At 36.5% G+C, this 12,990-nt stretch overlaps 1 protein-coding gene across 3 annotated transcripts in view; it reads left to right on the forward strand.

The window, feature by feature from the left end:
• Nucleotides 1–12,148: 12,148 nt before the first annotated feature.
• Nucleotides 12,149–12,990, forward strand: part of LOC101887829 (Ig-like and fibronectin type-III domain-containing protein 2) — a 386,843-nt gene continuing 386,001 nt past the window's right edge. The window contains exon 1 of one of the 3 annotated variants that reach the window (XM_059129339.1): nt 12,149–12,202. The gene's annotated coding sequence lies outside the window, so the exon portion shown is untranslated. The remainder of the gene's footprint in view (nt 12,203–12,990) is intronic. The other 2 variants (XM_059129337.1, XM_059129338.1) reach the window with 2 other exon arrangements.

Raw genomic sequence — 12,990 nt, forward strand, 5'->3', positions numbered from 1 at the left:
ATCTGCTGAGAAGATGGGATATATCCACTCCTTCTGGTACCTGCCCCACAAAGGGTCAACATTTTGAATATTCATGAAGCTCATAAAAGCGAAGTCAACACCCGATTCCATTCAGACTTAGTACATCACGATATTTCAATCAACACAAGATCTTGTGTAAAGATGTAGTATGAAAATGGAATACTTCGCTCTATTATATCTGGTACCTCACGCACTTTTTAACATTTTCTAAAAAAATATCACACATAGAAGGTCAATAACTTGAATAATCCTAATAGAAGTCAAACTATATTTAAATACTCAAACATTGGCTGTCGGCTAAACCGACTGAAACCATTTAACTTGTCTTATTTTAATTCGCCTCACTAATTATACCACATTCTAAAACCCATTACTGTTCCATGGCCACCATAGCAGCCACATCCACCGAGTACGCGATTTGACGTTGACATCTTTTTGGTTTTCCATTTTTGCGTTTTTTTCTTCACCGTCTCTCTCATTTTTCTTTTTGGCATATCCTGCTTAAACATGAAATCAGTGGACAATAGCTTAAAGTTGTCATGACATTGCCATGCCATGTCGATTTTATCCTAGTTGTGTGTGTTTTCTTCTTCCCTCCCTCCCCCCTCTCTCACCCTCTCTCAGTTGCTCCTCCATGCACTTGTATACTTATGTAAACCGATATGAGTCATGGTGTACGCAAAGATAGAGATGGATATTATTGAAAGATTATTGTAGATGTTTGCTAGAATGTGTGCGTGTGTGTGTATGTGGGAGATGAGATCGAATTGCCATCAATGCGTATTCTTCCATTTTACTTCATTATGTACACACACATATACAAATATACACAGCTATACATTCATCCGTGCTGGTATCTGCTGAAATGTCCATTGACGTTTAAATATTGCTGAAGTGGAGTAGTATGTCCATCATTCATTCAATTATAAGTCCTTTATTCAAACGCCACGGATCAGCGTTGCACATGGAACAGTGTTCTGGAAAAGATTTGAGGGGAAAATTTGGAAAGTAGAAATTTATTTTAAGAAAACCTACTATGCCTTTCCCAGCAAAATTACTCTGTCACATCGGGGAACCAAACCATTTTTTAAACAAGGACATGTCTCACTAAATAAAGTATTATTTGTTGGCCACTAAAAGCCGAAATATTTAGGACATTAAAGTCGTAATATAATTATATAATATAATTAGCCGACTTTAGGTGGAAAAAAATTCTGTAATAGAAGAATTTTTGTTTGGTTGGATTTGGGAAAAAATCTTAAAAAATCCATATTATCCCTCCTTTTGCCCTGGAAAAAAAATCCTCGCCTTGGTTCTTGGACAATACTCATATAAAAATCAATTTTGCTTACGTCGTCATTGTTGAAAAATATTATATAAATATATAAAATGTAAGAAATCCAAGTTTAGTTTGGCCTTGGTAAATACAAGACCAGATCTTGTGTTACTAGAAATATTAGAATGTGTAAATTTTGAAGGGAATCTGAATCTTACTTCGCTTTTTCTGAGCGATATAATATTAAAAATTTTATAAAAATATTGCAACATGACAAATTTTAATGCAGTCGGATATTAATTTCTTGGGCTTATAAAAGCGCAGTCTAAAAGAAGAAAAAGGAGAATTTTTTTTTGTAATTTTTGGCAAAATAGTATTTATTCATTGAATTGAAATCATTATTATATTTGAACGCAAACATTAAAGCATGTAATTTCTTCTACGAATTGTTATTTGGGTATTTAAAGTATTTTAAATAAAATGTACCAATTTTATATAGAAAAGACAAATATGTCCTTGGCTTAAAGCTTTTTTTAAAAAGGTGGTGGTAATGATATAAAATGTGGTAAGTCAAGAGTCAGATCTGGGACGTCCAGTATGAGTAGACGTCATGGCGAGAGGTGTTCTCGGAGGGAGGGCTATCTCCTGGCTGGTCAGCCGCCAGGAGCACTGTTTCTGTGAAAAAAACTAATGTTATTTTGGGATTTGTTTGCAGTTAGGTGAACGTTTTCTTCTATTTAATTTTTTTTGTTGACATGTTTCAGGCTTCTTTTTACCCCCTTTTTGTAATGTGTGAAATTTGAAGATAATCCGACTTTTATATCACATTTTATGAGAAATATAATTATTCAAAATGTGGACCCTTTGTGAAGGTGGTACTTGATTGAGTTGTCCATTGTCCATTTTCTCACTTGACCTAGCACGAATATAAATAGTAGGTTTTGCAAAGTTGGATCAAAATCGGACTATCCTTTCTCTTTCTGTGCAGCAATGTTTTTGGAAAATGTCGACTTTTTTTTGGGGGTTGGGAGAGGTACACGAATAGACCGATATTGCACATTTCCGAACACAATCTAAGTTTGTCAAATATACCCTCTGTAGTCATATGGCTAAGGATATAAATATGGTTAAAACCTTCAAAATATTATTGAAGCTGTACGCAAACTTGGATCTTGATAGATAATCTTCTGTCATAGGAAGCCTTTCGCCACACGAACTCGTAACCTAAAATAATTAACCATTCGGTAGGAAAATGTTGCTTAAATCAAAATAACGAATATCGGCATATACCGTTATATGGGGATTAAACCCTAGCATTCGATTCCAAAGAAGTTTTCATCGAATAGACGACATCCATTGCGAATTCCAAATACCAACTTTTTATACCCTCCATCATATATAGTATTGAGGGTACATTAAGTTCGTCATTCTCATCGAAATAATAATGTTGGACATAACAAAGTATATACATCCGTGATCAGCGTAAAACTCTAAGACGTCCGTCCGTCCCTCTCAGCCCGTCCTTTGTAATAACGCTAGAGGCAAAACGAATAAAGATAGGAAGCTAAAATTTTGCACAGATCACTCTTTGGTTTGCAGCCAGGTCAAGCTAGAAGGTGGACTCGATCGGTCTACGATATCGTATATCTCCCATATAACGATACCCTTTGATATTCGGTATTTTGATGATTTTCAATTAAATTGTCTGAAAACCCACAAATTGAGTTCTTTCTGAGTATTTTACCCTCTTTATATATAGGTGCACATGGAGAATATAGGAAATCAGGCTGTAGCCAGTGATTATATATCACCTATGCAAAGCTTTGAATTACTTGGTATCCATATACCTAACAGATACATCTGGACCCGCAACATTCCACCTTTTAATGGTATAACTGTCTATACTGATGGGTCAAAGATGGAAAGTGGCAGAAATCTTTGCAGTCAGGAAGGCCATAGAGCTGCTGACAAACAGAATCAATTAGCTCAATGGACCGGTGACTATATATGTCGATAGCAAAGCTGCCCTGAGGGCTCCAAATTCTTTGGCGGTTTGGATTGCAGGAATGCTCTGGAAAATGTAAAGTCGTCTCTGGACACTGCCTCATATCAGGGAATGAATTGGCGCGACGCGGATCTGAGTTAGTAGATCTAGAGATAGAGATATCAGTGAAGCCACTTTTATGCCACTTCTTTCAAGTACTACATAAACATTATATTGGGATATTTCAACAGAACTGATGAACTGGAAGGGTAATGTCTCCAAAAAATATTTGGCCGGTGACCTCCGAAAGGAGATCAAGGTCACTCATATCCAAGGCGAAGTCGGACTTGTAGCTTTTGATAGGCCTACTTACAGGACACTGCAACATTAGGGCCTTGACTTCAAAGTAGGGGGTGACGATACTGAATACTGAAGGCTCTGTCAGGACGAGGAGCAAACTGAGACGGTGGAGCACTTACTCTGTCACTGTCCAACTCTTATCAGAGTGAGACAGAGGCTACCAGGTAAGCAAATTCTGCCCGACTTGTCCTCCCTCTCCAAAACTGAGCCAGAGGTGATTTTTCAGTTAAGGACGACACGCTGATTAGACCGTGGATACAAACCTACTAACTTCTCTATTCCTATCTTCAAATTCTCGTTTCTTCACTATTCGTTTCCTTCCCTTTCATTACTTCATTCTTCCATCTTCCCTAAATTAGAGAGAACACAATGGACCAATAGGTCAACGAGTGGAGTGGTTGTTTACACAACCACGCATTCTTTAACCTAACCTAACCTAATCTAGGTCCACGATATCGTATATTCTCCATTTTACCGGTACCTCTCTATGTTCGGTATTTTGATGATTTTAGCTACATTTTTCAATGCAATTGTCTAAAAATCCATACTAGAAATTGTTTCTAAGCTCTTTACCCCCTGCAAGAGAAATGTCTATACAAGTCCACGATATCGTATAGCCCATATACAACGGTACCATCCGATATTCGATATTTTGATGATTTTAGCGACATTTTTCACCGGAGTTGTTTAAAATTTCGTAGTGAGTGTTCGAAATGGTAACTACAGTCTATGCCAGAAAATTGTCTATGCTGGTCAAGCTCTTCGTATAGGATCCATATATCTGTACCTCCCTATAGTCGGTATTTTGACGGTCCAGGTCTTTGTATTGCACTGACATATCGGAACCTCCCTATATTCGGTATTTTGATGATTTTAGCAACATTATTCACCAAATATTTTTCAAGTTTCGTATTTGAATGTTGTTGTAACAAATATGTTTAAAACCCCAAAAATATCTTAAATAATGAAAATGAAGTTTGATATCAGATTTTGACTCGATTTTTTATACCCTCAGCCATATGGCTACAGGGGGTATATATCATTTGATACTATGCGATGTCCGTCCGTCTGTCTGTCTGTCTGGCTGGTGCCCACGATAATTCTAGAAGGGAGTATCCGATTAGGTCCAAACTGGATACATCGTTATATTTTTAAACTTAGATCGAGTTCAGAGATGGGCAATATCGGTCCACTCCTTCTGGTTCGTCCCCCACAAAAGGTCGAAATTTTCAAAAAATATTTTTTTTGCACAGAAAGAGAAAGGATAATCCGATTTTGCTCCAACTTTGCAAATCCTAATATTTGCGTCAGTTCTAGGTCAGGTGTGAAAATGGACAATATCGGTCCACTCCATCAAGCACCTCTCCCTCAAATGGTCAAAAATTTGAATAATTACAACTCTCATAAAATGTGATTTAAGAGTCCGATTGTCTTCAAATTTCCCACATCCCAATATTTTTATTAACCCAAGGTCTGGTGTTGAGATGGATAGTATCGGTCCATTCCTTCTGGTACCTCCCCCAAAAATGGCCAACATTTTCAATAATTGCAATTCTCATAAAATATGATGTAAGAGTCCGATTGTCTTCAAATTTCTCACATCCCAATTTTTATATTAACCCAAGGTTGGTATTTTTCTTTCCGATTTTCTTCTTCATAAATTGGTCGCTTGACCCTGGTACAGCTCGTCATACGAACCATCCCCTCCCCCCAAAACAAGCAATATAATTTGAGCTGCCAATGCCCATCCAACGCCATTGGGCGGTCAAGTTTCTCCATGTGAATTGTGTTGGGTTTAAAAATAAGTAATAAAATCAATTTCAAATTAATTTAATTTTGTCTTATTCTGGACGTCTTCTTCACATCCTTTAGTCTCGCAAAGGAGCTATTCATCTTGGAAAGATCTCGAAGAAATCTTTATCAATAGATTGTTTGTTTGTCGATGAGTTTGTGCCGCACGTGAAGACAGAAGACAGATAGGAGGCTACTGCAGCAACAACAAGAACAACACATAAGAAGCCTTATTGACTCTGTGATTTAAAAATGATTTCATTTTTTACCGCCCACCCACTCAGTTTGTCTTGGTGGATTGGGTTTTTCCATCCAATTTTTATTCGATTTGTCGTCATTCTTCGGAGACATTATGTGTGGTTTAAATAAGATTTATCGCCGAAGGAACCTTGCCATTAGGAGGCAGATAAAGAAAACTGAGGAATGCTGTTGTTTGTTATAGATTTTCTTTCTCCCTCATTCCCTCTCTCTCTCATTGTTGTTGTCGTTGTTGTTGTATTGTCATCAAGAATGGAATCAATAGAATTCACGTCTTTTGACTTTGATTACCGGAAACACATTGAAATATTTCTGTTAATTTAGTTTGTGTGTTTCGTTGAAAGCTGGTTTCAGTCAAGTTTTGTTTGAGTTTTTTTTTGTCGGTCTGTCTTTTTTATTCTTGTGTTATCAAAGAAGGATTCTGGGATTTAAAAACAAATCCAAATTACATTAAGTGTATTGAAAGCATAGATTGAAAAGGATATTTTTTCCAATTTGGCTTTGTGGTGGCTTTCCGTTTTGCGTCGGGGATAAATTGGCTTTTAGTGAATTGACTTTAGTTCGCTACAATAATTGGAATTTAATTAGAGGGATATTCAATTTTTGGTATTACGAATTGGGATGCTTTTGGAAATGCTGAGTGGAACCTGACACAAAATATGAAAGAAAAAACCAAAGTTAGAAATAATCAGCAATTTCGAACAGATATGGGTTGTGTTTTACTGACTTATATTTCTTTGTAAACAAATTGAAACAAATTTTGGATTCAGTCAGTTTATATGTAGTTTATGCTTTTTTTATACCCTCCACCATAGTATGGAGGGTATATTAAGTTTGCCATTTCATTTGTAACTCCTCGAAATTCTCATGTTAGACCCCACAGATTATATATATATTCTGAATCAGCGTAAATTTCTAAATCGATGTATCTATTTCCGTCTGTCTGTCCGTCTCTCTGTTGTAATCACGCTATCTTTCGAACGAATTGAGATAGAAGGCTAAAATTTTGCATACATGGATAGGTTACCAGCAGGCAGGTTAATTTCGTGAATGGGCCATGTCGGTCTGCGTTTTCGTATATCCCCTATATAACGGTACCTCCCGATATTCGTAACTTTCATGATTTTAGGGACATTATTCACCGGAATTGTTTCAAATTTGTTATTTGAAGTTCGTAATGGATACTACAGCCTGTGACAGAAAATTGTCTGTGCAGGTCCACGTTTTTATATGGCCCCATATAACGGTACCTTCAAATATTCGGTATTTTGATAATTTTAGTGTCATTATTCACCGGAGTAGTTTCAAATTACGTGTTTAGAGTTCGTAATGAGAACTACAGTCTGTGACAGAAAATTGTGTATGTAGGCACGAGTCCTCGTATAGGCCCCATATATCAGTACCACCCTATATTCGATATTTTGACGATTTTAGGTACAATACTCACCGAAATTGTTTGAGATGTCTTATTTGAAGTTCGTAACGGATGCAACAGCCTGTGACAGAAATTGTCTATGCAGCTACAGGTCTTCGTAAAGCTCCGATATAACGGTATCCCCCTATATACGGTATTTTGATGATTTTCAACGAAACCTTAAAATAGTTCGAATTTGATTATGGTAATGGCTTATGGAAAACAAAGCTTTTGTAGGTTCACGTCGTAAATACCCCAATATAACGGATATATTCAGTATTTTTAATATTTTAACAGAAATTTGAACGGATTTTATTTTTTGAAAATTGCTAATTTCGTTGCAAATGTTGGAGGATATTAAAAGTTCGGCCCGGCCGAACTTACTTCTTTTTAATTTGTCTTTTTTTTAATTCAGACTTTACTGGTGAGTTTCGCGATGGAGCACTAATTTAGACAATATGAGTCCAGTATTTCTTCTCAAAACAGAAAATTTTGGTTAAGAATAATTGTTGGAAAATGTGATGTTAGTTCCCTATTTTTTTTTCAAACATACCGTATCTCAATATTTTGGATTAAACTATATCTAGAGTGGAGATAGGGCATATCATGTAAGTAATAATTAAAAGCCGGAAGGAACTAATATATGGCAGGCTTCTATCGTAAACTTGATGGAGGCATTTGTATCTGAACCGGTATATAAATTCCATTCTGTTTTAGCTTATATTACACTTTATGGGGACAAAAAACATGAAATCGGATGAAAATATATATGGAAACTATATCCAAATATGAACCGATCTCTATAAAAATAAGTAAAGGTATTCCTATGCTGAATCTGATAGCTGGCACCAAATAACGTTTTTGTGGAGCGTGTTTTACGGGTGTGAGGGAGTAAAAGACAAAATCGGATAAAACATATGTATTGGACATATAGCTATATCTTAACCGGTTTGCACCACTCTCTTCCAGGCTGAACTCGTTCGTATGTGACAAAATCCATTCAATTCGGGCATATGTTAAGAATTTGGTGCACCATAAACTTAAAATCGAATAGAGATATTCAGGGTGCGATAAAAAAAATTTCAGACTGCTGTCATTTCTAAGCCACTCGTTTGACAGCTGTTGAAATTATTCCAGTGACAGCTCATTAGGTTGTTTACAAGCGTACAAAAGCATTTTGGTGAGAATTTTCCAGAAAAAAAGTTATTCGTGATGGAATTTAAGCGTGATAGTGTGATTTCTTTATATTTGGCTGGAAAACCACAAGTGGCTATCGTTGGAGCACTCTAGCATTTAAATGTGAATAAATATTTTGTGTCTCGTATCATCGCTCGTTACTGTAATACTGGTAGCGTAGCCCGACGTCAATAAAGTGGACGGAAGAAACCAAGAAGCGACTTGATCGAAAACCGCGTCGCAGTGGCCGAAAAATGGCTCGTGAGCTGAACATATCGCAATATTCCATTCGGCAAATATTGAAAAATGAGCTCGGGGTAAAGCCATTGAAATTCCAAAAAATGAAAGAACTTACAAAGCAACAGTAAGAAAAAGAGCTAAAGAGTTGCTTCGCTTGGCCGAAAGTGGTGAACTGCCGAATTTGGTTTTCTCCGATGGGAAAACATTCGTTGTCCAGCAGTTTGTAAACAAATAAAATTACCGTGTTTACTTGCCAAAGAGGCCAGCTGAAAATGTACACCTTCGGTTGGTCACCAGAACTCACTATGGTGATGGTGTGGGCCGTCATAACAGCCGATGGTCGCTCTTCGATCGTATTAATCGACCCTGGCATCAGAATAAATGCCGAATATTATCGTGAAAATAATCTGAAGGATGTATTAAAGCCTTAGGCTCGCAAACATTTTGGCCGTAGACGTTGGACATGCCAACAGGACTCAGCACCATCGCACTCAGCACGCGCCACCAAAGAGTGGTTACCAAATTAAGTTCCTCGCTTCATTTCTAGGGCACAAATGGCACCAACATCTCCGGAAACCTATCTGTTGGTCTATAGTGTCTGGAGTATTTGGAAAGCAAGGTTGGCACTAAAAAATACCAAAATGTCGATCACCTCAAGCAAGTGCTTCGTCGAGAATGGACCAAAATACCGCAGAGCAACATTCGGGCAGCGTATGACGGTTTTATTGGCCGTTTGAAGACCATAATTAGTGCCAAAGGTGACCAATTCGATCAAATCTAAACTTATTCTAAAATTTGATGCTATTTCCGATTTTTTTTGCTTTCATTCATTAAAATTAAAAAGAAATATATGTAGAAATTATGGCGTTTGACTTTGTTGCAGTTTTTTTTATCTCACCCTGTGAGAAAAAAAGTGTAAAATTCTATATCGATTTAGCGATGTCCATCTGTCTGTCAGTCCGTTATAATCACACTGTATTTCTAACAAATTGAGGTAGAGGCTAACATATTGTATACATGTGTATTTTGCCAGTAGGCAGTTAAAGTTTGTAAATGACCCTTGTCGGTCCACGTTTTTGTATAGCCTCCATATAACGGTACCTCCCTTTATCCGGTATTACGATGATATTGGTGACATTGTTCACTGGATTTTTTTTAAATTTCGTAATTGAAGATTTTACTACGCCCATGACATAAATAAAAGTTACTTATGCAGGCCAATGCCTCATATTATGGTTTTAATTTAAATGGTATTTTTCACGGATTTTTTTTTTTTTTTTGAAAATTCTTTACAAATGTTGGAGTGTATTAAAAGTTCTGCCCGGCCAAACATATCTGCGTTTTTGCTAGTTTTCTTTCTTTTTATAGCCTCAGTCATATGACTATAGAAGGTATATGTCATTTGATATGGCCAAAATGTGCATCCTCTCAATAAAGGGCTTAGACCCTAGGTTTCTTTGAACCAAATTCCTTTAAGGACATTTGGAATCGATTTGGGGGTATCCGTCAGTCCGTCCGTCTGTCGGTCTGGCTAGTAAACTTAGTGGGAGTTCGGCAATATTAGTCCACTCCTTCTGGTACCTCCCTCACAAAGGGTCGACTTTTTGAGTGAATATAACTCTTGTCAATATTCATACCAACACGAGATCTGGTCTGAAGAACGGATGGAACGGACCACTCCTTTACAACGGTTCAAATTTTGAATAAATTTGAGGATCATGAAATGTAGAAAGAGCATTCGATTCTCTTTACATTAAACACATTGTTAATATTATTTTTTATAACTGTAATTCTATTTTGTAACTTTTATCGATTGGAAAGTTGTTAAATTACCTTTTGTAATAGTAACAAAAACAAAACAAGCCAATGAATATTTGGTAAAATAAACAATGAATAAAGTTGTTAAAAAGTTACAGAATATGCCTGCTTAAATCTATATTTATGATAGTATTTGTTTTTGTTTTTAAAATTTTTCAGGATTTTAGGCATGTCTTAGCTCATGTTTCGGTAATTTTCCAAAGGATTCTCTTAGTTGTAACCTTTAATTTTTTGAATTGTCTAAAATGCCATTCTTGACTACAATCAATTTTTAAACCAAAAAACTTCTTCGAATTTCATCTTTTTACACCCTCAGCCATATGGCTACAGAGGGTATATATCATTTGATACGGTCAAAACGTGCCTAGTCAAAATAACGGTTTTAGACCCTAGGTCTCTTTGGACCAAATCCGTTTCAGAACATTTGGAGTCGATCTACCGATGTCCGTCCGTCCGTCCGTCCGTCTGTCTGTCTGGCTGGCTGGTGCGCACGATAACTCTCAAAGGAAGTATCTGATTTGATCCAAACTTGGTACATCGTAATATTTTTATCAAACTTAGATCGAGTTCGGAGATGGGCGATATCGGTCCACTCCTTCTGGTACCTCCCACACAAAATGTCAAAATTTATTGCACAGAAAGATAAAGGATGATCCTATTTTGCTCGAACTTTGCGAATCTTAATATTTTCATCAGTGCTAGACCAGGTGTGAAAATGGACGATATCGGTTCACTCCATCAAGTACCTCCCCCACAAATGGTCAAAATTTTGAATAATTACAACTCTTATAAAATGTGATGTAAGAGTCCGATAGTCTTTAAATTTCACACATCCCAATAATTTTATTAGTCCAAGGTCTGGTGCGAAAATGGAATGTATCGGCACACTCCTTCTGGTACCTCCCCCACAAAGTGTCGAAATTTTGAATACCCATAAAGTAATAAAACGCCAAATTAACATCCGATTCCATTTAGACTTGGCACATCTCAACATTTCTATCAACACAAGATCTGTTATAAAGGTGGTATAGATCGAACCATTACTTCTCCCCCATACATAGGGTTCAAGATTTTGAAAAACGAACGCCCAAATAAAGCGAAATAAACATCCAACTCTCCTCAAATTTCACACATACAAGATCGGTTGTGAAGTTAATATATACCTGCCAACCCCTTCTGGGGTCACAATTTTCAATAATTTTATCTGTCATAACTTTCGAAACAATTTAGCAATTCTTTACTACTTGCTATGCTCAAATATTTCTCTAAACAAGAGCCTGATATGAATATGAAATTTATCGGAATTTATGATTTCGCATAAAATTGGACATAAATATCCTTTCTTTTATTGTTGCCAAATATTTCGCTAAATATTTTTTATTTGTATCAGATGAAGTATAAAAGTGGAATATTTCGGTAGACTCTATCTTGTACATCACTCACATTTTAACATTTTCTAAAAATTATTACATATCTCATACATAGTGAAGGAGTTAGTCGATATAATCCATACCAGGAATGTCGGAATATTTATATCATATATTGGGGTCCGATACGAAATAGACAATATTGGCCCATTCCTTCGGAACCTGCTTCATAGAGGGTAAAACGTTTGAATAATTGTAATACTAGTCAAATTATATTTAAATAATCGAACACAGGCTGAGGGTATATATCTGTCGGCAATACCGACCGATACTTTTTATCTTGTTTTTTTAAATGTTTGTAGCTTTAAGTTATTTGCGAAACTGAAAAGAAAATTACTAACATTTTCCCTTGTCTACTTTTTTCTTTGTCAATTTCAGATAACTTTCCTGCCGTTCAACTACGAAGACAAGTGACTTAATTTCATCCGCTGTCGCTGGTATGTAAATTTGCGCTGAGACATTGGCAATTTAACATTTCTTTTCGGAACAATTAACCTTTAGTATTTCGTTACCTTGCTTTGCTGTGACCTTCGTAGCGTTGTTCTTCGAAAACTGTTCTTCGAGTTGTTTTCTGTTTTCGGTTTTTTTTTTGCAAATTGTTCAGTTAAATTAACATTTTCAACGCCCACATAATGACAGACACGCATCGCAACCTACCAACTGTTTTTTCCAAGTGTTGTTAATAAAATTTAAAGATTTTCTCTCTTTTGGTCGGGTATTGTCCCGTCATCAGATTGGTCAGTGAATGAATGAATGCAGTGTAGGGGAAGAAAAAATAAAACGCCAACACGAAGAACAGAGAAAAATGTGTCCCTTAAATAATGTTGTTGTGATTTCTCTCCTCAGTTCCCTTTTCCCACCCACACCATTTGGAAGTTACGTTTAATTAATTTTTTAATTGATTTTATTTTTCTTCCACTGCCATTCGTTGAACCTAAGGGAAGCAGTGAGGGGGAAAAAGGATATTCAACCGTTTTTGGTTTCTGTTGCTGTTCTGTCCGCTTCTTTTTGTGTTCTTCGTCGATTGCCTTTTTGGTTAATGAAGGGACATGGTCCTTGTAATTTGCAGGGATACGTTTTGTATTTAACAAATTAATATTGAGTAAGCTTTGGAAGTAAAGTAGTCATCTTGTGGCAATCACTTTCCTCTCTTCCTTTTCAGCTTTTCTTTTTTTTAGCTTGGCGTATTGTTGTCCACCGTGAGGTCAGTTGCGGGAAATATAAG

Source organism: Musca domestica, unplaced genomic scaffold (assembly GCF_030504385.1).
Source record: "Musca domestica strain aabys unplaced genomic scaffold, Musca_domestica.polishedcontigs.V.1.1 6, whole genome shotgun sequence".
Classification (NCBI taxonomy): domain Eukaryota; kingdom Metazoa; phylum Arthropoda; class Insecta; order Diptera; family Muscidae; genus Musca; species Musca domestica.